At 38.2% G+C, this 22,155-nt stretch overlaps 1 long non-coding RNA gene across 1 annotated transcript in view; it reads right to left on the bottom strand.

Moving 5' to 3' along the window:
* Positions 1 to 429: 429 nt before the first annotated feature.
* Positions 430 to 22,155, bottom strand: part of LOC134149393 (uncharacterized) — a 50,742-nt gene continuing 29,016 nt past the window's right edge. Inside the window, exons 4-6 of the long non-coding RNA XR_009960411.1 lie at positions 1,776 to 1,909; positions 1,565 to 1,689; positions 430 to 705 (exon numbers count right to left, since the gene is read on the bottom strand). This is a non-coding gene — a long non-coding RNA (uncharacterized LOC134149393). The remainder of the gene's footprint in view (positions 706 to 1,564; positions 1,690 to 1,775; positions 1,910 to 22,155) is intronic.

The raw sequence follows: 22,155 nt of genomic DNA, 5'->3' as shown, positions 1-22,155 counted from the left end.
TCGTCACGTACATAAAATCATTGCTAAATAACAAATGCTATCCTGCTCTGGCCCATTCCATCTGAGAGGTTCAAATGCTGTTCATACAAGCATCCCAGCACACCCCAGGGGAAGTTTGGGCAAGGACTACTCCCTTCTACTCAGAATTATGACCCAGAGATTAAATGACTGGGACAAGGAGGCAGCGAGCCACCTGCGGTGAGCAAATGCGCTGGGGAAGTAAATCAGCGCAGCTTCCAGTTTAAGACGCTGTTCTGACTAATGGAAATAGGACACAGAAAACTTCACGAACATTAATTTTTTACATTAAGTTCTTGCACCTTCTATTGTTATTAAGAATGGTCCCATTAAATCTAACACAGGTTTGTCTAACTAAGGACATTCCCCCACAGCGCTAGCTGTGTGGTGTTGCACGAGTCCAACAGTCAAAAAGTGAAACGAGTCAGAAGGAAGTCAAAACAAAAGTGAAACCAGCAGACTTTTTGGTTATTACCTGCTTTTAGTTAAATGTATGGTGTAAACAAATTGCACAGAATAAAAATATGCTAGTAGACTGGATTTTCAGAATTTTGGTAAGAGTATTACTTTGCTGGTTTGAACACAAAATACACGCTGAAAACCTATGAGAAAACCTAACACATACATATGAGAAAACATAACACTTACGTCCCACAGCTTCAGTGGCTATATTTGCCCCAGAATACCCTAAGGTCAAGAAAATAAAATTATTTTTTTAAATACAGTCCATTATGAACTTGGACAGCAAGTCTGAAATTTTTATCTTAAGTATTAATATTGCCATAAAGAAAAGTTTTTGACCATGAACAGGCTAGGATCTCAGCACGGATTTTCTCATGGCAGATTTTTTTTTCAAAGTTCTCTCCTCTGGATTGCTTTAAAAGGACCTTTTCTGGATTGTTCTTAACCACAGATTCTGTGGTTGTGCATGACTAAGTGCTCTGCTGTGTCTGCCTCTCCTACTTTGTGTTTGATGATGTGGCCACACAGAAAGGAAAATCCAAGCCCTTTCTATTGAGCAAGGGCAAGGAAAGAGGGAGTCTTTTGAAAAGAGTCCACACAAAGTCATCACATGTAGATCCTGCTCATTTGGAAATACCTCCAAGCAGAGTTGGGAGTGCTGTTTATGCTTAAGGTCACCTAACATTTTCTATTAAAAAGCTCATTTTTCAGTAGCTTGTAAAGCTAAATAAAAATGTAATTATCCATATTGGAATTTTCCATATTAAGCATCACTCTGACTGGCTTATTTTGGGGGAGTGAGAAAAGATATCAAAATAAAGAGAAGAGAAATAGATTAACAAAAATAATACACCTCACTGAAGGAATGGGATTAAAAAACACATTTTTTTCTGAAAAAAATCTATCTTTTAAATTTTAGGAATTTACAAATCAAAAACTACACTAAAGAATGTTAGTGAGTCAAAATTAGGCACTCAAAAGTTTTATGGAGCTTTTAACTGGCTTCTTTATGTATATGCATTCTGCACAATGTGTAACACCACGGGAATCTCTCAAGCAAAAGTTATGTGGTATGTTATCTTACCCTCGTCATTCAGTGTATTGCTGATGGCTTCACTTATTGCACACTCATCACATCTTTCTCTGCAGATGGAATTAGCCATTTCCTCCTGGGCTTCTCCATGCACTCGTCTCTATGTTATCTGAATTCTTCACAGACATTAATGAATGTATCGTCACAAAAGAGTGGAAGATGTAGTTAATGACTATCTGGGAAAGTGTCTGAAGTAACTTACCTGGTATCATCTAGCTACTCATAGCTAATGGAGAGATGTGCTGCATTTGGCAAGGAACTATTCAGCTGTTCAATCTAACTGTTCAGTCATCCCTTTTCTTCCTGAAAACCTTCTCAACTCACGCCTTGCAACTTCTGCAATAAATGAAACAGAGTTTTAACAGCATAAATGCCTTTCCTGACTTAGGCCTGATTCTCTGTAGTAGAGGTCTAGTCTGCATACTAAATTAAGCAGGAGATTTGTATAAAAATTGTATAATTATTGATATAAGTAAGTGCATACATCCTAAGGAGCTCAATAGAACCAACTTTAGGGCAAACTTAATCTGACATTTCCTAACTTCTAACTGCTTCAGTTTGTATCCTGGACATATTTAGATATATTTTGAATGTGCTGTCTATATTTGTATATGCTACACCCAAAAATTAGATTTATCCGATCATAGCAGAGGAGCCAAGAACTAAATGGCACCTGGCAAACCAAAGCTCAAGAACACCAACAGAGCTTTGGGTAGGCCAGTGTGCTATTTTTGCTGTGCATATCACAGGACTATTACATTTCAGATTTTGTCAATCTGGTACTTCCAAAAAGCACTGCAGTCAGTCAACAATATAATGGGGAAAAATGATGATCTAGACTGTCTAGCAGAGAGATACAAGGGATGAAATCCACAGCTGGGACAAACATTTATTGCAATCTAGGTTGATGATCTGATCTGCAGTTTTGTAGAACAGGTCTGTATGTGTGTAACTAGGGTAGACCACAGATTCTTCCCCTAACTACCTCCTCTTTTTCATACTATATGTAATCCTTCAAACCACGCAGGTGTGTATAGAATGTTCTTCTAGATGGTGCCATTTTTCAGACTGTGTAGCTACTCTACTATCAAGCTGGCTTTACAAACAATACTTCTTAGCCACAGGTACTTTGCAGGGACTCACAGGACCTTCCTACTGCTTTACAGTCAATTGTTCAGATAGGCAGTTGAGACTTTATACTACATAAATGTTACAAACTCTTAGTTAAGATAACAAGAATTAATTATAAGAGGACCTCACTGAAAATAAAACAGCAGTGTTCTAAAGCAGAATACTTGTTAAAATACAGCTTTTAAAATAAATATTTTCAGATACATTTGAATAGTTGAGGCACATGCTGGGTTAACTGCTTTAGTAAGAGGCAAAACTCTCCCTCTGGCTGTCTAGTAACATCTTTTGCAACACTTTAATCTCCAAGGAGAGTTGTTTGTTCTGAAACCTTGAGCTCATTGGGCTTTTGACTACTAAGCTAGCTCCTGACTTTGGCAGCTGAAAGCACAAACTGGTGCCATTAGACATTTGTATCAGACAGAGTGATGTTTCCTGATTAAACTCATTTATTGCGAGCTTTTGGACCCAACTAACGTAGCAGCTAGGGAACATATCCAAACTCCATCAATTGCGTATTCATCTACCTCTGAAGGATTATACTAAGAAAGGTTTTTGCTGAATCATTTGACCCTGTTACTAGGGACAGCAATAAGCCAGAACACTTAAGTTATTTGGATTGACTTTGTGAACACTTACGGAGAGTCTTTAAAACACTGCATATGTGCTAAAAGTCAGAGAAGTCCAATTTCTACCCTGTCGCACCCCACACTTACAAAGAGAAGACACCGGGCTATACATGCAATGCAGCAGAACACAGACTTTTATGGCCAAGGACACTAAAAAATAATAGTGGTTTGTTCTGAAGTCAGTGTCATCCTCTTGAAAAAGCTTTCCCCACAGACTGCATGGCTTAAGTGATTCTATTCTGGGTTACATGGCTCTTCCTTATCGGGGCTACTCTTGCAGACAACTTAGAGGCAGGAAATAATTGCAGGGTGCAAAGGCCTTTCCCTGGGAGGGTCACTGAGGTTTTTGCTGCGCTAACCTGTGACAACTGCGTATTCCTCAGAGCCTAACTGATAACTCTTGAATATATTGCTGGAATGGCAAATTTCCATTATATTATCTGATGTTGTTAGAATTACTTGCCATTCCTATCTGTAGTTCTGAAACTCTAGGTCAGATCCTTTGACTAATATTTTTTCATCCTCTCCAAAGATTAGCTGTAACCTATGAGAACTGAAAGCTTTTGTTTCCTTTACAAGTATATATGGTTTCAGAGATGCATATTTTTAACTCTTTGGGGGGGAATGCTAAGGGCATTTTAACTTTCTTATTTGTTTAGTATTTTCTATTTAGTCCTTTAGGAAGTACTGGACGATATTCAGATGGTACATATATCAATCTCTATTATAAACCTGTTGAAATAACCGTAAAATCAATGGAGTTAATGGATGAATGAAACTGCTTCCATGTGCTATGAGTGGTGATTTTGGATAACATCTTAAACATGAAGCTGGGTTGTGAGAAAACAATTTAAGCTGAACAGCACAACAAACAGAGTCTTGCTGCACTCAGTAAAATGTGTTTCCTTATTTTCAGATTTGCTGATAGCATTACATAAAGTTCAAATATTTATTTATAATTGTGATCATGACAGTCATACATGGATAGCACAGAGAAAACAAACAGTGGTTACAGATCCCATTATATGGTCCTTATATTACCTTTTCAAAAAAAAAGGAGAAAAGACAAGACTCCAAAGGAGATAAAAAATTGCCATTTTAAGGATGACACTGTCTTATAATGCCATCTGTTTGCAGAGGGGGACAAGGATCACGTAATATCCTGAAGATCATATTCAGTACTGCAGATATCATGGATTTAAAGAAAAACAACTTCAGGTGTCCAAATCTGAAAGAATAACTGCAATACTGCTGAAGACTTGACAGTCTCCTTTTTCCTGTTATTCTGCTTACTTCCTTGCTGCTTATAGAGTAAACAGCCTCAGCTTACACCACATCATACACAGGATTCTTGCATCACATGAGCACTAATAGGTTTCGCTTTCTTGGAATATTCGTAACTAAGATTTTTCCCCGTTTCAGAAATTACTCACATTCATTTCCTTGTGGGAGGTGCCCAGAGTAGGAGGCAGTGCAAGGCTCACAAGGAGCAGCTGTTGGGTGTTTCCACTGTTGGCATGAGGATGTTCTTTCAAAACTTATGATACAGCTCTGGAGAAAACATGCTGGCTGCACACTGTAACTTAGGAGTGGCTTCATCACCACATCTCTCTGTCTGACAGTCTCACCACTAACCCTACGTACCAACCTTCTGCTGGCACGAGGCAAGGCCACTGTTTCACACTGCGATCTCGCAGCAGTGTCCTGTGTGCAGGCAGGCATCAGTTACCTGTTTTCATGAAGCTTTTTCTCATTAGAAAGTAGCTTTTATGGATTATCCCTTCCTAGTTGTATTCGTTGAGAGAAAAATGAATGTCTAAATGAGGGCTTTTTACTTCCAAAGTAACAAGTCACATCCAAGCCAAAATTTTTCTTTCTTAATTTGAAAATAGTTGGTTTTAGAGCCTCTTGGATATGTAAGCTCATTAAATGCCTTTTAAAACCCCGTCTATATTACTTTATATAATTAAATAATATTTACTACTTATACTATCTATAAACTTTCAAATATAAATCTGGTTACTAACTGGTAACTATTGGGTTAATAACCCAATAACTTGGGCTATTGATTTTGTGTCACTACAATGAAAAGCTCATGTCATTCTCAGGTTATTATCTATCATTATTATTTGCCTCCCTCATTGTAATATTATTTGTTCTCTCACACTCTTCCATTATTTAGCTTTGCATCAGTTTGGATCTTTGGGGCATTACTAGACAAAGTCATGTGACATTTCCTAGCTCAAACAAAAACCTGCATTAAATAGAGAATTGCCCCGTCAGTGCAGGGGACAGAACCCCATTTTCTGAGCTCCATATCATAAATTCTAATCACCTGTCCGTCCAGCTAGGAAAGGGAGACTCCTGGCTTCCAGTGCAGCAGCCGTGAATTTGCTTCGCTCTTTTTTCCCCATTCTGAACAGATAACCTTCACTCCAGGCCTCTGAATAATCCCACTGGGGTCAGTGAGAATACTGAAGTGCTTAAAGTTTTATTGTCTGCTTAAATACTTTCCTGTCCAGGAAACTGGACATTCAGTTACAGTTTAGGCCCCAAACAGGAAAGTATTAGATGAGTGTGTATTCTTCTTTACACTTCACATCGGATAAGAAATTAGCCCAACTCTCCTCATGTGAAAGCTGGAATTTATCTCAAAATTTTCATTCTGAAGTTCAAGTACTGAATGCAAAAAAACACAAGGTGGAAACAATTAGTGCTCTTTCCTGAGTGAAACATTCTGACTTTCTCTGTGATCCCTTTATCTGTGGTTTTAATGATGCATGCATTCTTACTGTAGGTATTTAATCATGAAGAGTGATTAACCAGGACTTAATGGTGAATAGATTTTGTACAGATCTGCAGGTATACCTAAAAATTTCCTAGTTTCTCTCCACAATAAAGCACAATACAGAATGTAAATGCCTGATATGCCACCTTCCGGTAGCACAGGGAAGTGCCAAAACTGGATTAATGTCTTCAGAAACTTTTCAGATTTCTTCAGGTTCTCCTGGAGATTTGTGTTTTACTTCTGTTAGTGTGAGTGGGTGGGAGTATAAATTAGAAAATGCAACCCCTTCTTGATAATTAAGGTCAGGAGGATCTTTAGATCATCTGCTCTGGCCTCTTGTACAGCATATGCTAATATATTTTACCTAATAACCTCCATATTGTACCCAGTAACTTTGGCTTGACATAAGGATAGCTTATACTGTGCTAAGGCGTATGTTCCAAAAATACCTAGCTGTGATCTGGAGATATTACAAGCAGGAGAATTCAGCACTACCACAGATGCTTTGTCCCAGGGGTTAATTACACTCTCCAGTAAAAAGATGAGCTTAATTTTTACCTTGAAGATGTCTGAATTCAGCTTCCAGGCACTTGGCCTTGTTGTACCTTTCTCTACTAGCTTAAGGAAATGATTAGTACCTTGATTTCTTCCCCACAAAAGTAGTCTAATATTGTAATGCAATCACCTTTCAACCTTTTGGGTAAACCAAACACATTGAGCTGTTTTAAGTTTCTCACTGTGAGATACATTCTATACCGCTGGAAGCATTAAAAGTAATTTTTCTTTACTCTCTCAATTTTTCTGTCACTTTTGTCAATACCAAAGCTCTACAAAGTATGTAAGTATCAATGTCTTCTTATATCTTTATCAGCTGCTCTCTGTTCCTCCCATTCTGTTTTCTCTGAAGTGCACAGTAGAGATACCCCAAGGTAAACTAGCTCACAGCTCTGTGCTTCCACGGCAGATTGCTAAGATGGGGTCATCCTTATAGCACTCAGTAGATTGCAGTGCAGATATACTTAGTTTCCATACTCTCCATCTGCAGTACTTTGGTAGCCTGCTGTCTCACAGGACTGTGTGGGGAAAACTACATGGAAATAGGAGATACTCAGGTATTAGTAGAGACGCACACTTGTGGTTAGCTCTCCAAATTTTTAAGATGCTGCAAGTAACTGGTGGCAAGTTACTCATACTCATACTTGCCTGGTCAGTATTTTAAAGGAATTTTATTCTTCAGCATTGATATGAGAGACCAGAAATTAAGTTCTTTTTCCCAATGATACAACTAACAATTTTTGATACAACCAGTAGATGGACCCCCCACACTGCTACAATCTAATGCCTTCAGTGCATCTCTTTTCACCTTAGTAACCCAAAGCTCTTCTGTGAGCTTGTTCTAGTAAAGTACAATCTCTCTGCACAATTTCCAGAGAGAGGTTTTGTGCATTTGCAGACTTATCAGTTTAACCATGAGCTTCTGTTTCCAGGAGCTTTCTAAAAAATTTTAATATTATTAAACTTACAGTACAGTTGTAGGCAATAACAAGCCTTGAAATCTAAATAACAATAAATACAGTATGATAAAGGTTTTCTAAAATTTTCTGTTTCAAAGCCCTTATGATGTCAACACTATTGTATGGTAAAATTATTCAATTCTGCAAACAGTTTAGACTGATTAGCCAATCAAATAAACATTTATGACACTAACTTCTATGCAGTAATATAGATGTAACAGTTTCTATCTGAGGCTGCTAAATTGAGAGATAGGCATTTGAGAGATCTGCATACATCATATTAAGTGCTCGTCTTTGATCAAAAAATACTAAAAACTGCAGACAACTACAATTAAAATAAAACCAAGCAGACAAAAGGAGAATATGCCAATGATCCAGCCAAATAAGAAATGAGGATGCAAGAGTTCTGCTCAGTAAACTTGATCTGCTTGGGTAACAGAGAAGAATGTGTATGTGTAAAAGAGTTCTTGATTTACTAAGCTAGATATTCGTACTCAGACACCAAGTGCTGTTAGTTTGGATAGGACACACTGTATTTTTCATATATAACAAAGAAGCAGAATTCCTACTTCAAGTCTTCAACTATACAGCTGTGACTACTGCTTCTACCATGCAGTCCCTGAACTGGGGAGAGCTGGAGTGATTTCTGTGTTTATAAAGCTCAGGATAAGCAGGCATGATAGAGGCGGGACGCAAAGAGCTATATGTAGCCAACTGTTTACAGCACTGAACAATCGTTGTCAATAATCCCACTATAAATGTCAGCATCTGACATGGTGTCGATAACTTATTGTGTAAGGATAATGCACTGTCTTGGTAAAGGCCTGTGTAAAGAATAGTTTGCTAGCCAGCATTGTGTGATTACAATTACAGAGGCTTTTTCATATTGGGTCAATCATTTGATGGATGGAAGCTGGTGTATTTAGGTGAGATTATTATAGTGTTGCTGAATAGCAGCATTTGGACTTGTTCAGAGCAGCGTTTCTCAGACATTAGCCAGGCCTCTCTGGGGAGGCTGTGACCTCTGAGGGCTGCAGAAACTAGTCCAGAGAAAATGGGAGGAAAAATATTCACTGCTCCCTGCAAGTTCATTTAAATTGAGGACTCAGCAAAAGAACATTTAATAGATGTTTTTTGCTTTTGATGAGTTAACCAAAGCCAATCCACCAAGAGGGAATAATCTACACATTCTGGCCTTTTTCTACAGTCAGTAAAGATGTGCTATATTAAAAATGAAGTTATTACAGAAATTACATACTCAGCATCAAAGTCTGTGCATGATGTAAACTCTAACAGGAGTGTATTAAGCTCTCCAGAGACAAAGGCTGCACAATGACAATGCAAACATTCAATTAAATAAGTTATGTCTAAACATACTATTTTATGTTTAAATGTATTCTACAATACTTATATATGAAAATAGAAGTTTTGAATGGCTCCAACCAATTCAATTTGGCAAAAGCTCTGAAAATGATTTTATTTAGATTTATGATCAACATCAGCACTGTTCATAAAAATACAATTTTCCCTTTCTGGCTCTATGTACTCATGTATGCCTGTATTGAACCTTTCTTTACTATGACATATGGCCATATTAAAATGGAATGATATCAAAAGCAGGTTTTAAGGAACAACAGCCCTAAAAATCATCCTTAGTGCTTGCAACACAACTACAATATTGGCACTATTAAATAAAATCACGACAACATAAAATGATGTAAAAACCCCCTTAAACCCCCCCCCCCCCCCGATATTTAAAAGTAACAGAATTCAAAGTTTGCGTGTATATTAAAGCAGTCATTGTCTGGATGCATCTTAAGAAGAGCTAGAGCAACTAAACTGTCACAGTCTAGTTTAGTAGGCAATGTGCACATAAATTATTCAGCATTTTAAAATCTAAAAATCAAAGCTTTACCCTGGGTAATCCAGCTTAATGTAAAAACCAGAAGGCCAATTTATGAGCAATTTCAGATTCGGTTCCCCCAAAAAACCGCAGAACTGAAATTACAACAAGGAATTTGTTGTAGTTTGGAAGAGCAAGCCCTTGCCTTTTCTATGTTGCACACATATACCATTTTCTAGAATACATACCGGGTTGACAACATACACTATGACTTTCAGTGCTGGCTACATCCTAACCCTCCCCCCTTCCAGTATAATTAATAAGGAGCTCTACATAAAATGCTGACATAAGTCTCTTAAAATGTTCTTATTCTCTGAAGTAGATGTACTGTTACTGCTTAAGTGCACACACTACTGTCATTTCTAAAATCTTAGTGGCATGAACCACAAAAAGGGAGAAGCAATATACAGTGTCTGCAAACTCAAACCTGTACAGTTTACTGACAGCTCTATCACTGCAACCAATGTAAATATTAGCAATTCATAAACAAACAGACAATAATAGATTGTAAATTCATCTGAATTCCCTCCAGTACCAAGCATACTATCAGAGCTTAAATAATTAATACTCTGGGCTTATGATGTACCTTTCACCTCAGGATCCCAAAGCACTTTGCAGTGTGTGGAGATGGATTTTTATTTTGCTGGAGAAAATAGGGTAGAAAAAGATTAACTGATTCACCAAAGTCATGCTGTGTTAACATTTTATTTCTCTTCTACCATTTGACTGGATAACTGCTGTGACCTTGTAAAGCTAAAAGAAGGCTGCATTTTAAAGCTAACAATGTAAAGATAATTGCTCTTAAACTGTACCATATGTTTGTGATTAGGTGAAAAAAAAAGCTTCAGAAGAACTGCTGGTAGTGCGAATGTTCACAGGGTTCTCTGGTTCAGTGGAGACTAAGAGAAGTAGACGCTAAGACCCCACCTCCAGTTCAAGGAAAAATGGCTACTCAGCTTCCCTGGGCTCTGCTGAAAACCTAAGCTTATATAGCTATGAAAGTTTCCCAGTTAAAAACTGAAGTGATAAGCTCAGACTGTGGAAGGTATGCTGATCCATTCCTGCTGAAGTTTTGATCCAGAAAGCTCGAGATGTTATCACGAAGCCATAAAATAAACATTTTAGTAATGGATACTGGTAAAATTTAGTAATGGACACTGAAAACCATTTGGGATATGGCTGTCAAACCAAGGTCCACGTTATGATTAATATGTCAGTAAAAGATAAAAAGGACTAGTAAATCAAAATAAATAAATAAATAAATAAATAAATAAATAAATAAAGCTTATCACCACACAGGTACTTAGGAACAGATTTGTTTTACACTACCTGGCTCTGAACATATATCCATTTTTTCTAGCTGAGACATGGACTCAACCAACCTTGATTTCCCTTACAACAGTCGTGTAGGCAGACAGTCATTCTTGGCAGAGTCTTCTCTAGGCCACTCTGGTTTTTCTAAGCTACCTTTATCATCAAAGTAGTCCCTAACTACTGTCTTTTCATTTTAAAAAGCTCCTTCTGAAACAAGAGATGTTCCAAAAGTATTGGCACATATACATCTTTCCCCCTTAAGGCAGTCATCTTTACAAATCTCCATTGCCTAAAGCAAGGCTCCACTAGCTTTTCTATCTGACTCAGCCATGAACTAACAGCTAAGCCATTGCTTATGGGATGCAATTTTAAGGTTTAATGGAGGACTGAACACAGACATCTCCCAGAAGGCAAAAACAGTGTCTGTGCCCAGCCAGTGTTACCAAATGCATCCTTGGTGCATATTTTGATTTACCCCTCAGCAGAGGTGTAGCAGCTTGTGCATTCCCCAGAAAGACTAAGTTATGATGAGCTGAGACCCTCACTTGCAGATGTTTTCCTCAAGGGGAACTACCCTCCTGGCTTATGCCGGCTTTATCTCAAGAGCCAGCTACCTAACACATCCCAATGTTTTAAGTAGGCTGACATCCTATTGTAAAGCAGATAAATTGAACATCCTTGCAATCATTTTTCAAGGAGATGAGGATGTTTGAATGTTCAGCTTGCTTTTGTTGTCACCCTCAACTGACTGTGCAAAGCAATGCCAGCTTCAAATACCAATCATTCTGTCGTTCAGACTTACTCAGACAAGAGCAATGGGCTACAGAAAAGGAGCCACTTGACTTGGCAGGGAGAGAAAACAAATTTTTTTCAGTGTACAGCTCCCACAGAAATGAGTCAGTAGGCCTTATGGAACAGAAAACAGAAGTTGCCATAGAAACTTGCATGCCTTATACTAGGAGGAGAAAAAAATGTAGGCCAATATTTCTGCTTAGCTGGCTCTTGTTCTTGGTTTGATACTCAGTGTGCCTGGATCGTAGGGCTGTATTAGCAACTTGTATTTATTTTTTCCCCCAACTGAAAACGCCCTTGCCTCCACCTCCCTGCAAAGCTGCTGCTTTGCACGTGCACACACACCCGCGCACACACACACGCGTGCGTGCGTGCGCACACACACATCAGCTGAGCCACTGCTAAGAAACTGTTGCTGGGTTACTACGAATCAGGAATCACCACTTTCTCCTGCTGCAGGTTAAGTGCATCTAATGGAGCGCTTGGGAATGTATTATTAACAGTGGGCTGATAAGTACTCCAGAACACCAATGAGTTTCAGCCATCAGCAAACAGCATTCTTTCCTGCGTCTGCAATATGAATATAGCAAATAGGATGAAAGAAGAGTAACAGATTTAAAATGAAACGCTTACATTGGATTATTTCAGCCACCTCTGATTTAAAATAAACTCCTTTTCTCTGTACTGTAGTTTTCTCATCTATAAAACAAGGGTGATCCCTCAGCCGGATGGAAAGATGCATGATTTGTTAATATATGTAAAGCCTTTGGACATGCTCTGAGGGAAGGGGTTACATAAAGCGTATGAATACAGAAGTACGGCCTGATCTTTTATTCCTTGCTAATCCACATATGTTTTCCATCTAAGTAACTCCAGTAGGTAATAGCAGAACTAATAATTACAAACCCTGATGGATCTGACCTGTAATTCACTGAGCTGAAGAATCAGTAGCTGTATGAAAGAGAACATGTGTTCCCCTTGTGCTGGTGATCACCTAGAAAAAAAATAAGTCCTTTTGCAGATGTTTTTTACAGTTTAAAAGAAAAGATCACTACTGAACTATCCTTCAATTTATTTTGTTCCCTGTGTGTATGTTATTGTTGCTTTTTATTCTGAATTGTACATGCAGGGCAAACTTGTACTTTTTCATTACAGCTTTTCTTACAGATTGTGTAAAAGACAAATGGCCTACTAAATATTCAGAAGGCTGTTATGCTTTACCTGAACTGTAAATAAAAGCAATTCATCAAGGAAAGAAAATCCCTATTTTTACCTGTAATCATTCCTGACTCCCTTGTAAGAAAAAACCAAGCAAACAGAAGGAATATTTGAAATTTCACATTTGAGCACAGGCGACTGTATCACAAAGTCCAGCACACGGCCTGTACCCACGGAGTACGATCGCGCAGTGGGCGGCCGGACCCCGCCACAGCGCCGAGCTTCGTGCCCGGCTGACCTCAGTCGTCAGCTTCAAACCAGTCTTAACCAGGCTCATGCCAAATCCGCGCCTCGGACCTTAACGCCCAGCTCACCGTGCCATCCAGGCTGCCTTCCCCCCCCGCCGTTAGCTCACAGCTCTGTGTTCGGCTGCGGCCCTCATCGCCACGCAGGGGAGCAGGGACCTGCAAAGTGTTAACTGGGCGATGCACAGGAGCAGCATGGAGTCTTACTTCCCACCTTTCCCCAAAGAGCTCCGTCAGGGGTGGCTGAACCGCCCAGCCTCCTCTCCAGCCTTACGCCATAAATGCTCTACTTGGACCTTCAGGCTGAAATACAGATACTTAACGGAAACTGAGGAAAATGATGGAGGAAGTGTATTTCTCCACAGCAGTCATCACCCAGCCACCGAAACTATGGAAAGGTATTTGTTCAGTTCAAGCCAATAGTCTCTAGAAAACATATGATCAGGTGCATAATTTTTAAAGCTGCACATTTTTAATGAACTGATTCAGGATCCTGACAGCTGGAGAGACAGGTGGCCGATGATAACACCTTTCCTGTTAAAGGGGGGTTTTGGCTTGGGGGGAGGAGGACAGCATCTTAATCTGTAAGTGATCTATGTCATCTGAGCTGTGATGTGATGTTAGGTTTAATATGATTTTCAAATCCCTCCAGGTAAAGACAGTTTAATGCAGTTACCTCCTGATTGTGAATGAAGAAATATCCATAAAAATCCCAAATTCCTGCTACATATTTACTTCAAGACATTCTTGCAGGTAAAGTTTTCTTTTTGCTCTAAAGTAATGAGTGAAAGAAGAATAAAGGCCTAATGGAACTGCCTTATTCTTTAAAAAATAATGGTCTACAATGGCACAGAGCCCTGCTACTGCAATGAGAGCTATGCAGAATGATGCTTGCATGGATTTGATTCTGCGATAAGGGATGTAAACCAAAGCAACATGCTTATAATGACGCTTGTGTTACTGCCTTGGAAAGAATCCAGTGTTTCCCACCTCCTAATGTATTTTGCCTGTCCCCTGTAACTGACCTAATTTAAGTACTCACCCCACTACAAAAAAGACAAAACTTTTAAATGTAAAAAATGCAAGTCAAATGCAAACACTACCACTAGAAGGGTAACTGGTAACTTTGGTCCTCCCCAGCGATAAGACTTTCATACTTTAATCACATAAACACAGGTATAAGCTATATTTACCCTGGAGATTTTGTCAGAAAAAACCTTTTTAGTGTAGATTTCACATAAAGAATACTATCACTGTATACGTATACCAGTATAACTGCATGTACACAGGAGAGTTTCCCAGGTTAAAAATATGACTAGTAAGTCGTACCATACTTGGTACTGCTCCACTGGCAGAAGCAAGCCGTTCAGCCACACTAATGAAATGCTCCCCGGAGGCTAACTCACCTGCTTCAGCAGCGTTGCTGCTCCTGGGACCTGGGGAGCTCCCCAAGAGAAAGCTGGCGTCTGTGCAGAGCACTGCACCCTCCCAGCTCTAACCCCGGTCTTGATCCCTGCCACTGCTGTGCGGCCTTGTGAACGTCCCTTCTCCCCCTTCTTCGCCTTGCTGCCTTTTGTTTTGTTGTTTTTCTTCTGTCCCAACTTTTGTTCTCTATGCCAAGATCTGTCTAATGCCATGTATTTCGATCGTATGTAGAATAATGCCTCCCCACCCCCCCCCGGGGAGGCATTTTAATAGTTACTATAGTATAAGAAGTTAATAAATAGTGGTTTTTTAGATATTTCCTTCAGGAGCAGAAGAGTCAGTAAAGCTTACTTTAGAGATAAAAATCCACTGTATAGGTTTAACAGAAGTAGAACAAAATTCAAAGAAACTTTACAATATTTTCACAGGGGAAGTGAGAGGTTAATTCTGTGCCTGCCACTCTGCTTCATTCAATATGTGGAACACTTCCCTCTGGGAAGGAATAAGTAAATTAATGTAGAGTTAAAAAAATAAAAGTCCTAAACCTGCTTAAAGATAAGAACCAGAGAATATGTTAATTCTCAACAACAGTTTATACAGGGAGTTTGTTTAGAAGTGTAAAATTACAATACTGAAGAATGTTTTTTTTCTAGTTTATATTGGACTGTTAATTAATTTTCAAATGATAGAAGTTTCATAAAGCAAGTGTAAATGCAGTATAAACAAGAACATGACATAGGCAGTCCCCTTCCTTCTTCTCCTAATACTACAGAAACTATTTTAGTGCCTGATCTCTGTAAATAGGAGTAATAAGTCCTGACGTCTGACGTCCTGACGTCAAAGTGATATCTATTATGTCATGTTTTTCTAGTGGCAGTGGTGGCTTTCACAATTTTTCTCGGACTGCTACTGACACTCCATGCAAGAACTTGGAAGCACAGGTTCAAAACCTACTGCCTTCCTGTCTGACAGCTACTACTGAAGATGCAGTGTGAATAAACTGAATTGTTTTGACCTAAAAATGTCAAAATTATGCAAATGCAAGACCTAATCTCGTAAACATTCATACATACCAATTTGCTGCCTTCGTTCACTTCATGGGGCAATTTTCATGTGACTTAAGTTATACATGTAAATAGACCAAAATCATACTGACATCTCAACTTTAAAAACGTAGTTTGCCATTTGCAAGGTATCATTTCACATTTCACCTTTACAAATACTAACATGCTGCAGAATTACAATTGAAAAAATCCTTAGTTCAAAATCAAAGCAAATTTTTCTCTTTACTTTTCTGAAAAATAAAGTAGGAATATGATCTAGATAATGTAGGCTCCAATTCAGCAAGGTATCTTAATTTTAAGTAGTGGACTAAGATTCTGAAGTCAGAGGCACTGCTACAGTTGAGTACATCCTTACTTGCTATGCTGGAGCAGATTTTGATTATTTCATTGCTTCCCATCATCTCCTAAGGAAGAAGAAAAGGCATGAAAAGTTTAAAGTAAGAAGGGAGAGCCCTCTCTCCATCTCAAGCTCTCTGCGTATAATAAGGTATTACTTTTCACCAAAATAACCTATATTAAGCCCAAAGATTTAAATTTGGCTAGAAGATTTAAGTCTTTGCAAAAGTAACTGTAGAAAGTAAGTGATGTTATTCAAGCATACACATTAGGTTTATGTTTATACTGAAAGGAATAAAAGAAGAATCATGGAGGAAATTTTCTGTTGAAGAAGTAGTAACATGTATGCAGCTTTCTCACATACTGATTTTAAATGTTATTCTTTGTACTGAAGTTATAGGAGTTATTTTATATATAGGATTTTACATACTGAAAGAGAAATGATTGCTGATCAAAGATTTCTGACCAGTAATTTAGAATAGTTTTTGGGCATGTTTCCTGTGGAGAGGAAATCCAGGCATCAGTAGGATGCTACGTGATAAAAAAGCTCCTATAGAGGCAGTTATACATTTATCCAAATCACCTGCAAAAATGCAGCAACCTGCTAAGACTTGTAAACTTGCTTTTCTGTAAAGAAACCCTGGGGTCAGAAAATGTGCATCCTGTGTGTCTAGCACAGAAAGATACAATCAAAGTTTTTTTTCTCCTCTTCATACTGCTGGCTAACTGTGGTGTCTCTTTTAAATGTCTGTGTTTAAAGTTTCTACATTTGTTAGCAGTAGGTGATTGTCTTTATTAGTAAAGACTTGAATAGTTTTCCTCACATGAGCAAAACTACTCACATACTAAAATCTTTAGAGAACTATGCTCCCAAGACCGTAATCACCAGGAAAAGTCTTCCCACCACAAGGAAGACAGTGGCATAGCCACCAGCCTACCATATAAGCACGGGAAGCACTGTAGAAAGTGTATGGATTTGATAGATTTCAAGGAAGCAAATTCAGCACAGAGACAAGATTATTTTCAGGATAAATTTTAAGTTATATTTACAGTCAGCAGAGTTTTGATTTACAAAAAAGTATTTTTTCACAGTTGTGTCTTTCTAGATGCCTAAGCCTCTTCTCTCCTCTTCAGAAAAAAACCCTCAAACTGGAAGAAGATCATGTTTCTTATATACAGAACTATGAAATGCATCTTTCACTAGAAAGTACCCTGAAAAAGCAATTTTAATCCATGAGATACTGATTTCTCACAATGGCTATTCTTAGAACAGCTAAAAGATTACTGAAGACTGGTCATTAATCTAAGTTGATCATATTGGAAGGATCAAATAAACACTGAAGATAATCTCACTTGAAAGATAGTGCTTTATACCCCACTAACCACATTGACTAGCGCTCCTAACACACCAAAAGAAGTGAAAGGAAATTGCCAATGAACAGTCTGTGAGAGTCAAAGAATCTCATAAAAGAGAAAGCTGTACAGATACAACATGCTGGCCATCAGATAGGAAGATGCAGGAACTGCCAAGAAACTGTGAGCGAGTATGGAGTTTAGACACTGCAGAGAGAGCAGCACGGTAAGCTGCATATACATGCAACAGGCTGCAGATCGATCCACTGTAAAGTGATGAATAGAGCAGCTAGCAAAACATAACAAGCACTGCTTACGGTACCAAGGTTAGGTTGTGTATAAAAGACCAAGAGCCAGTGGGAAATGTCAAGTAATCTGAGAACTGTGAGAAATTAAATAAAAAAAATACTCAGCAGCAACACTGGTGTGTATCTAAACAGAATCATTATAAATAAAGATTAAACTCTGGATTGACTATAAAGAAAGGAATCTCTGGACTCTTCTGTAGGCTTGATCTGATAGATCACTTTTTAAATCACATTTCATTTGGGAGAAACAGCAATAGACAGAAACTTCAAAGCTTTAATTGTGACTTTATATTCTCAGGTAAGGAAAAGCAGCAGCTTCTGCCCCCAATAAACAGTATGACCTGAGTTGTTAAAGTACTGCCAAAGTTGAACAATAACTACTAATTAGCACTTAGTTCAGACCAATGTAACAAATTCTAGGTACAGATGATCTCTATTCACTTGCATGGTGTCATAACATCGACCTAGAAAGCCTTCAGCTGAATGAAGGCCGAGGTATACTGGGCACTATCCAAACATTAAGATAGTCTTTGCCAAATAAGAGTTTACAGTCTGAACAGACCACACAAAGGAAGTATTATTCCAGTTTTATCATTGAACCTGTACGTTAAATGACTTTCCCAGGGTCACGGAGAGACCTGACTTGACTCAGGAACTGAACCCAAATTTCTTGAATTGTCCATTGCCTTACCTGCAAGGCCATGTCTTTTCTGTACATTACCACATCATGCTGAAAGCCGATGTGTCTGTGTGGTTGCATTTATTGTGCTGAATGTAACTATTAGTGCCTTTATAATAAAAAGAATTAAAACGAAATGTTCCATAATACTGGAAGGCATGCTGTGCTAGTGATTTTAACTGTTTTTAGTAACTTTAGATCAAAATTTTTCTTCCAATTTCTCCAGGTTTGAAAGCTCAATTAATTTTGGACTACAACTCTGTCTATCATTTCAACCACATGTGGCACAGTGAGAATTCATGCGAGACAATGGTTAATTTTTGGTATCTTCTGCTGCCTAATGACAGGTGTGCTGTCCTAAATAATTAGCTTTCAAAAAAGGATCCCTTTAACCTTTCTCTAAAACTGGTTAGTGATCTCAGTTTTACTTCATTAAGCTCTTGACAGCTCAATGTACTCACATCTGTTACTGTTTGGTAGTTTGATTCCAAGAACACAAACCGCTTCAAGAATTGGCAACAAATTCATTCAGACTCATGATGCAGATCAAAACCCATCTGTTTACTAATCAAAAGCCGTATTTGAATCACACCACAATAGTGATGTCAGCAACATCATAATTTAGGCTCTATCTCTGCCCTAAACATGATAGGTGGTTCTCTTCATTTAAGCAGCATCATTTGAATTAGATATTTAAAATGCAAGTGTTCTGATGCTCAGGTACTTGTATACAGGAGTTAACCAATCTGCTTGCACTGGATGATGTTGTTTGGCATTTTTAACCTGCAGGCTTTAATCTGGCAAAGTTTGCTATGATTTTTTTTTCTTTAAATTATAGGTACATTGGACTGATAAATTATTCTACCTTATTAGTTATTTAACTATAGCAATGTTTTGGTCTCTTCAGATTCAGTTATTTTCTTCTTCATGCTTGAACATAAACAAAACTTGCAGATTCTAGACACACAGACTTTTTTGCTTGTGCATATGCAGTATAAATTATGAGCATGCTGGATTTTGTATGCATGTTATTCCATGCACAGGATAGAATTGGATTAGAGTTGAATCGAACTTCTTGTGAACAAATAGATTGTTGTCTGCAGGTCCAGCAGTTCACTTGTCTTGGAAGCTGGGCATTGTACAATGAATAAGACAGGAACAGAAAATATTCCTGAAGAATTGAATTCTATCCTTAGTAGCCATTCTAATCACTAGAATGATACTGTTTTTGTTGCTCCCAGTGAAGCTTCAGAACTTGAATTTTAATAGATATACTCCCATTATAAGAAAAATAGCAATCAATTTAAGAAATCAAATAGGGGTAGAATACTGAACTGGTGGTCTGATCCAGTGTGGTATCCAGTTTCTATTACATCAATCACTTCTAATATGACACCAAATTATATTAAGAGATGAAAACAGTATGATGAATCAAATAATTGCTGAAGTTTCCAATTATTTCCCAGAATCACAGAATGGTTGATGTTGGAAGGGACCTCTGGAGATTATGTAGCCTAACACCCCTGCTCAAGCACCTAGAGCACGTTGCACAGGATTGTGTCGAGGCAGGTTTTGAATATTTGTTTGTATGGAGGAAAATATCTTGCCTTACCTAACAAGGATGAAGCTGACTAATTTCTATGAAAATTTACATTTGATCAGGCAACTAATGAGCAATTAAAGGAGGAACTACAGCTCAGTTAGAACTTAGAGGCAGCCCATGCATGCAATGATAAAATTGTTTTCTGCCAAAGGAAGACTATGGGTTTGGAGAATTTTGTCTGTGCATGAGATGAATTCATAGGGAAGCCTAGGAAAAAAATCTAAGAATGGTAATTTGTCTAATATATGGAAACATGCTCTCTTTAAGAATTACCTCAAATGACTGACGCAAACACTGTTCTTTTAATTGTGACATAACCACATATACAACATATTCTAGTCAGATAGTTGGCAACTATAAAAAATCCTTGAAAAAACAAGAATGATCTGTATTTCTCTTTCTGCAGAAGAAGGTCAATGAAATACAGAGAGCAGATGGAGGATACACACTCAAACTATCTGGAAAGTTTGCAAACTGTCTCTTTCAGCTTCTTTCCAAAACATGGGGCAATATACAGCCTATGCTAAATGTGAGCCTGTACCACAAGATCCAGTTCAAGGAAGATGAGAAAGACTCTCAAGTTTCAAGATGTTTGGCTTAGCCTAGAAAGGCTTAGGAGAGAGTATATGGATTCTGATAGGGAGGACCTGAGGAGAAAATTATTTGTTTGGATTTGAAATGGGAAGGATGTTTTTGTTGTACAGGCATCTCTGACATGAAATCTCAGTGAATACCACAGACAGTTTTATAGGGTCACAGTAAGTATGGAAGACTGCCAAAATGATAAATAGCAGCAAGCTCTGCAAAAATACTCATTGCTGCTGGCAATCAGGTGGGTAAAGCACTAATCTTATAATACTGAAACATCAATTGTGAAACAGGCTGTGGCTTACTCCTGGGAAAAGAGCAGCTGCATTGGATCTACGTCTGATTCAGAAAGAGCATGTTAAAGAAAGTCCTGCTGAGATGGACTACTTCATCCAAGTGGACAAAACAGATGACAACATGTGTGAGAAATACAGGCCCACAGAGCACTCTAACTACAGGGCAAGGATTGCTAGCTCTGCACTCTTTTCAAATGTGATGAAGAGAATGAAGATGAACTGCTGAATATTTCATTTTTTCCAGGATAAGAGATGGATGCAAGTACACTAGAAGACAGCGACTTTTTGACTCTTTGTCTTCTCAGAAAAAATAAAGCATCAGAGCACCAAAATTTACATGGTATATCCGAACATAGACAGAAGAACAAATGGAAAAATAGTAAGTGGGAGTCTAAAGACATTATTCACTTGTTACAGCTGCTCAGAAATGAGCCAGGCGGGTTTATATATCAAATCACATGAGTGGATCTTTAGATTTATTTTCCAAAATGCAAATCCTAAAGAAGGAATTATAGTTTTATATTGTACTATGTGACAGATCAGTGTTCAGATATGACATAAAGCCATGTCATATCATTTGCTGTGCTTTTAACTGGGATTCTTATAGCACTGTCACTGGTTGGTAAATATAGAGTAGTCAGAGGATATAACAGGATAATCACCTGTTCAAATCAGAGTATCTATAGACATTAGGTACCATAATAACCAACAGAATTCATTCTACCAGGAAAGCTGATACTCATAAAATAGCTCACAGAATAAGAGAATTAAGTTACCCAAGTGGTCATCCGAAAAGATAACTTAGGGAAAGGCAAAGTGAAGGGAAGAGTTCTACACTAAAAGAAAACTTGGTTAAGTAGAAGGTCAGGAGACACAGACAAAACCTTAAATGATTTTGGAGCCATGAGAAAAATGAAATAAGAATCTGCATTAAGAATTTTTCTAGTTTTCATAGGTTTATACATGTCTGCTACCTGGACTGTTAGCACTTAAGTTTGCTAATATTCTCCACTGCTATTTGTTAATATAGTTACACTGTTTCCAAAAAACAATAATATAGAGGGTGCAAAGTTTGGAAATGACTATGCAAGTATTCAATAGCTATTATGTAGGATTTAGAGAGCAAGGACTAATGATAGTGCCTAAGCAACTGGACAATGTAACTCCTGCTGCCAGAAGTGGTATCAGACACTTGTTTGCATCTGGAATGCATGTCTAGAGGCCCAGAGCTGGAGACACAACGCTTCTGTGCAGATTCAGCAAGCCAAAAACAAGTGAGACACAAGGTCTAAAACGGATACAGCAGTTCAGCGAGCATCTGCTGGTAGGGAAGCTAATCCAGGATTATAACAGACTGTTCAAATTATACATGCTCTGAGAGCAACAGAACACATTTGGA

This window comes from Rhea pennata, chromosome 20 (assembly GCF_028389875.1).
Source record: "Rhea pennata isolate bPtePen1 chromosome 20, bPtePen1.pri, whole genome shotgun sequence".
NCBI classification, from domain to species: domain Eukaryota; kingdom Metazoa; phylum Chordata; class Aves; order Rheiformes; family Rheidae; genus Rhea; species Rhea pennata.
This window is presented reverse-complemented; position numbering and strand designations above follow the sequence as displayed.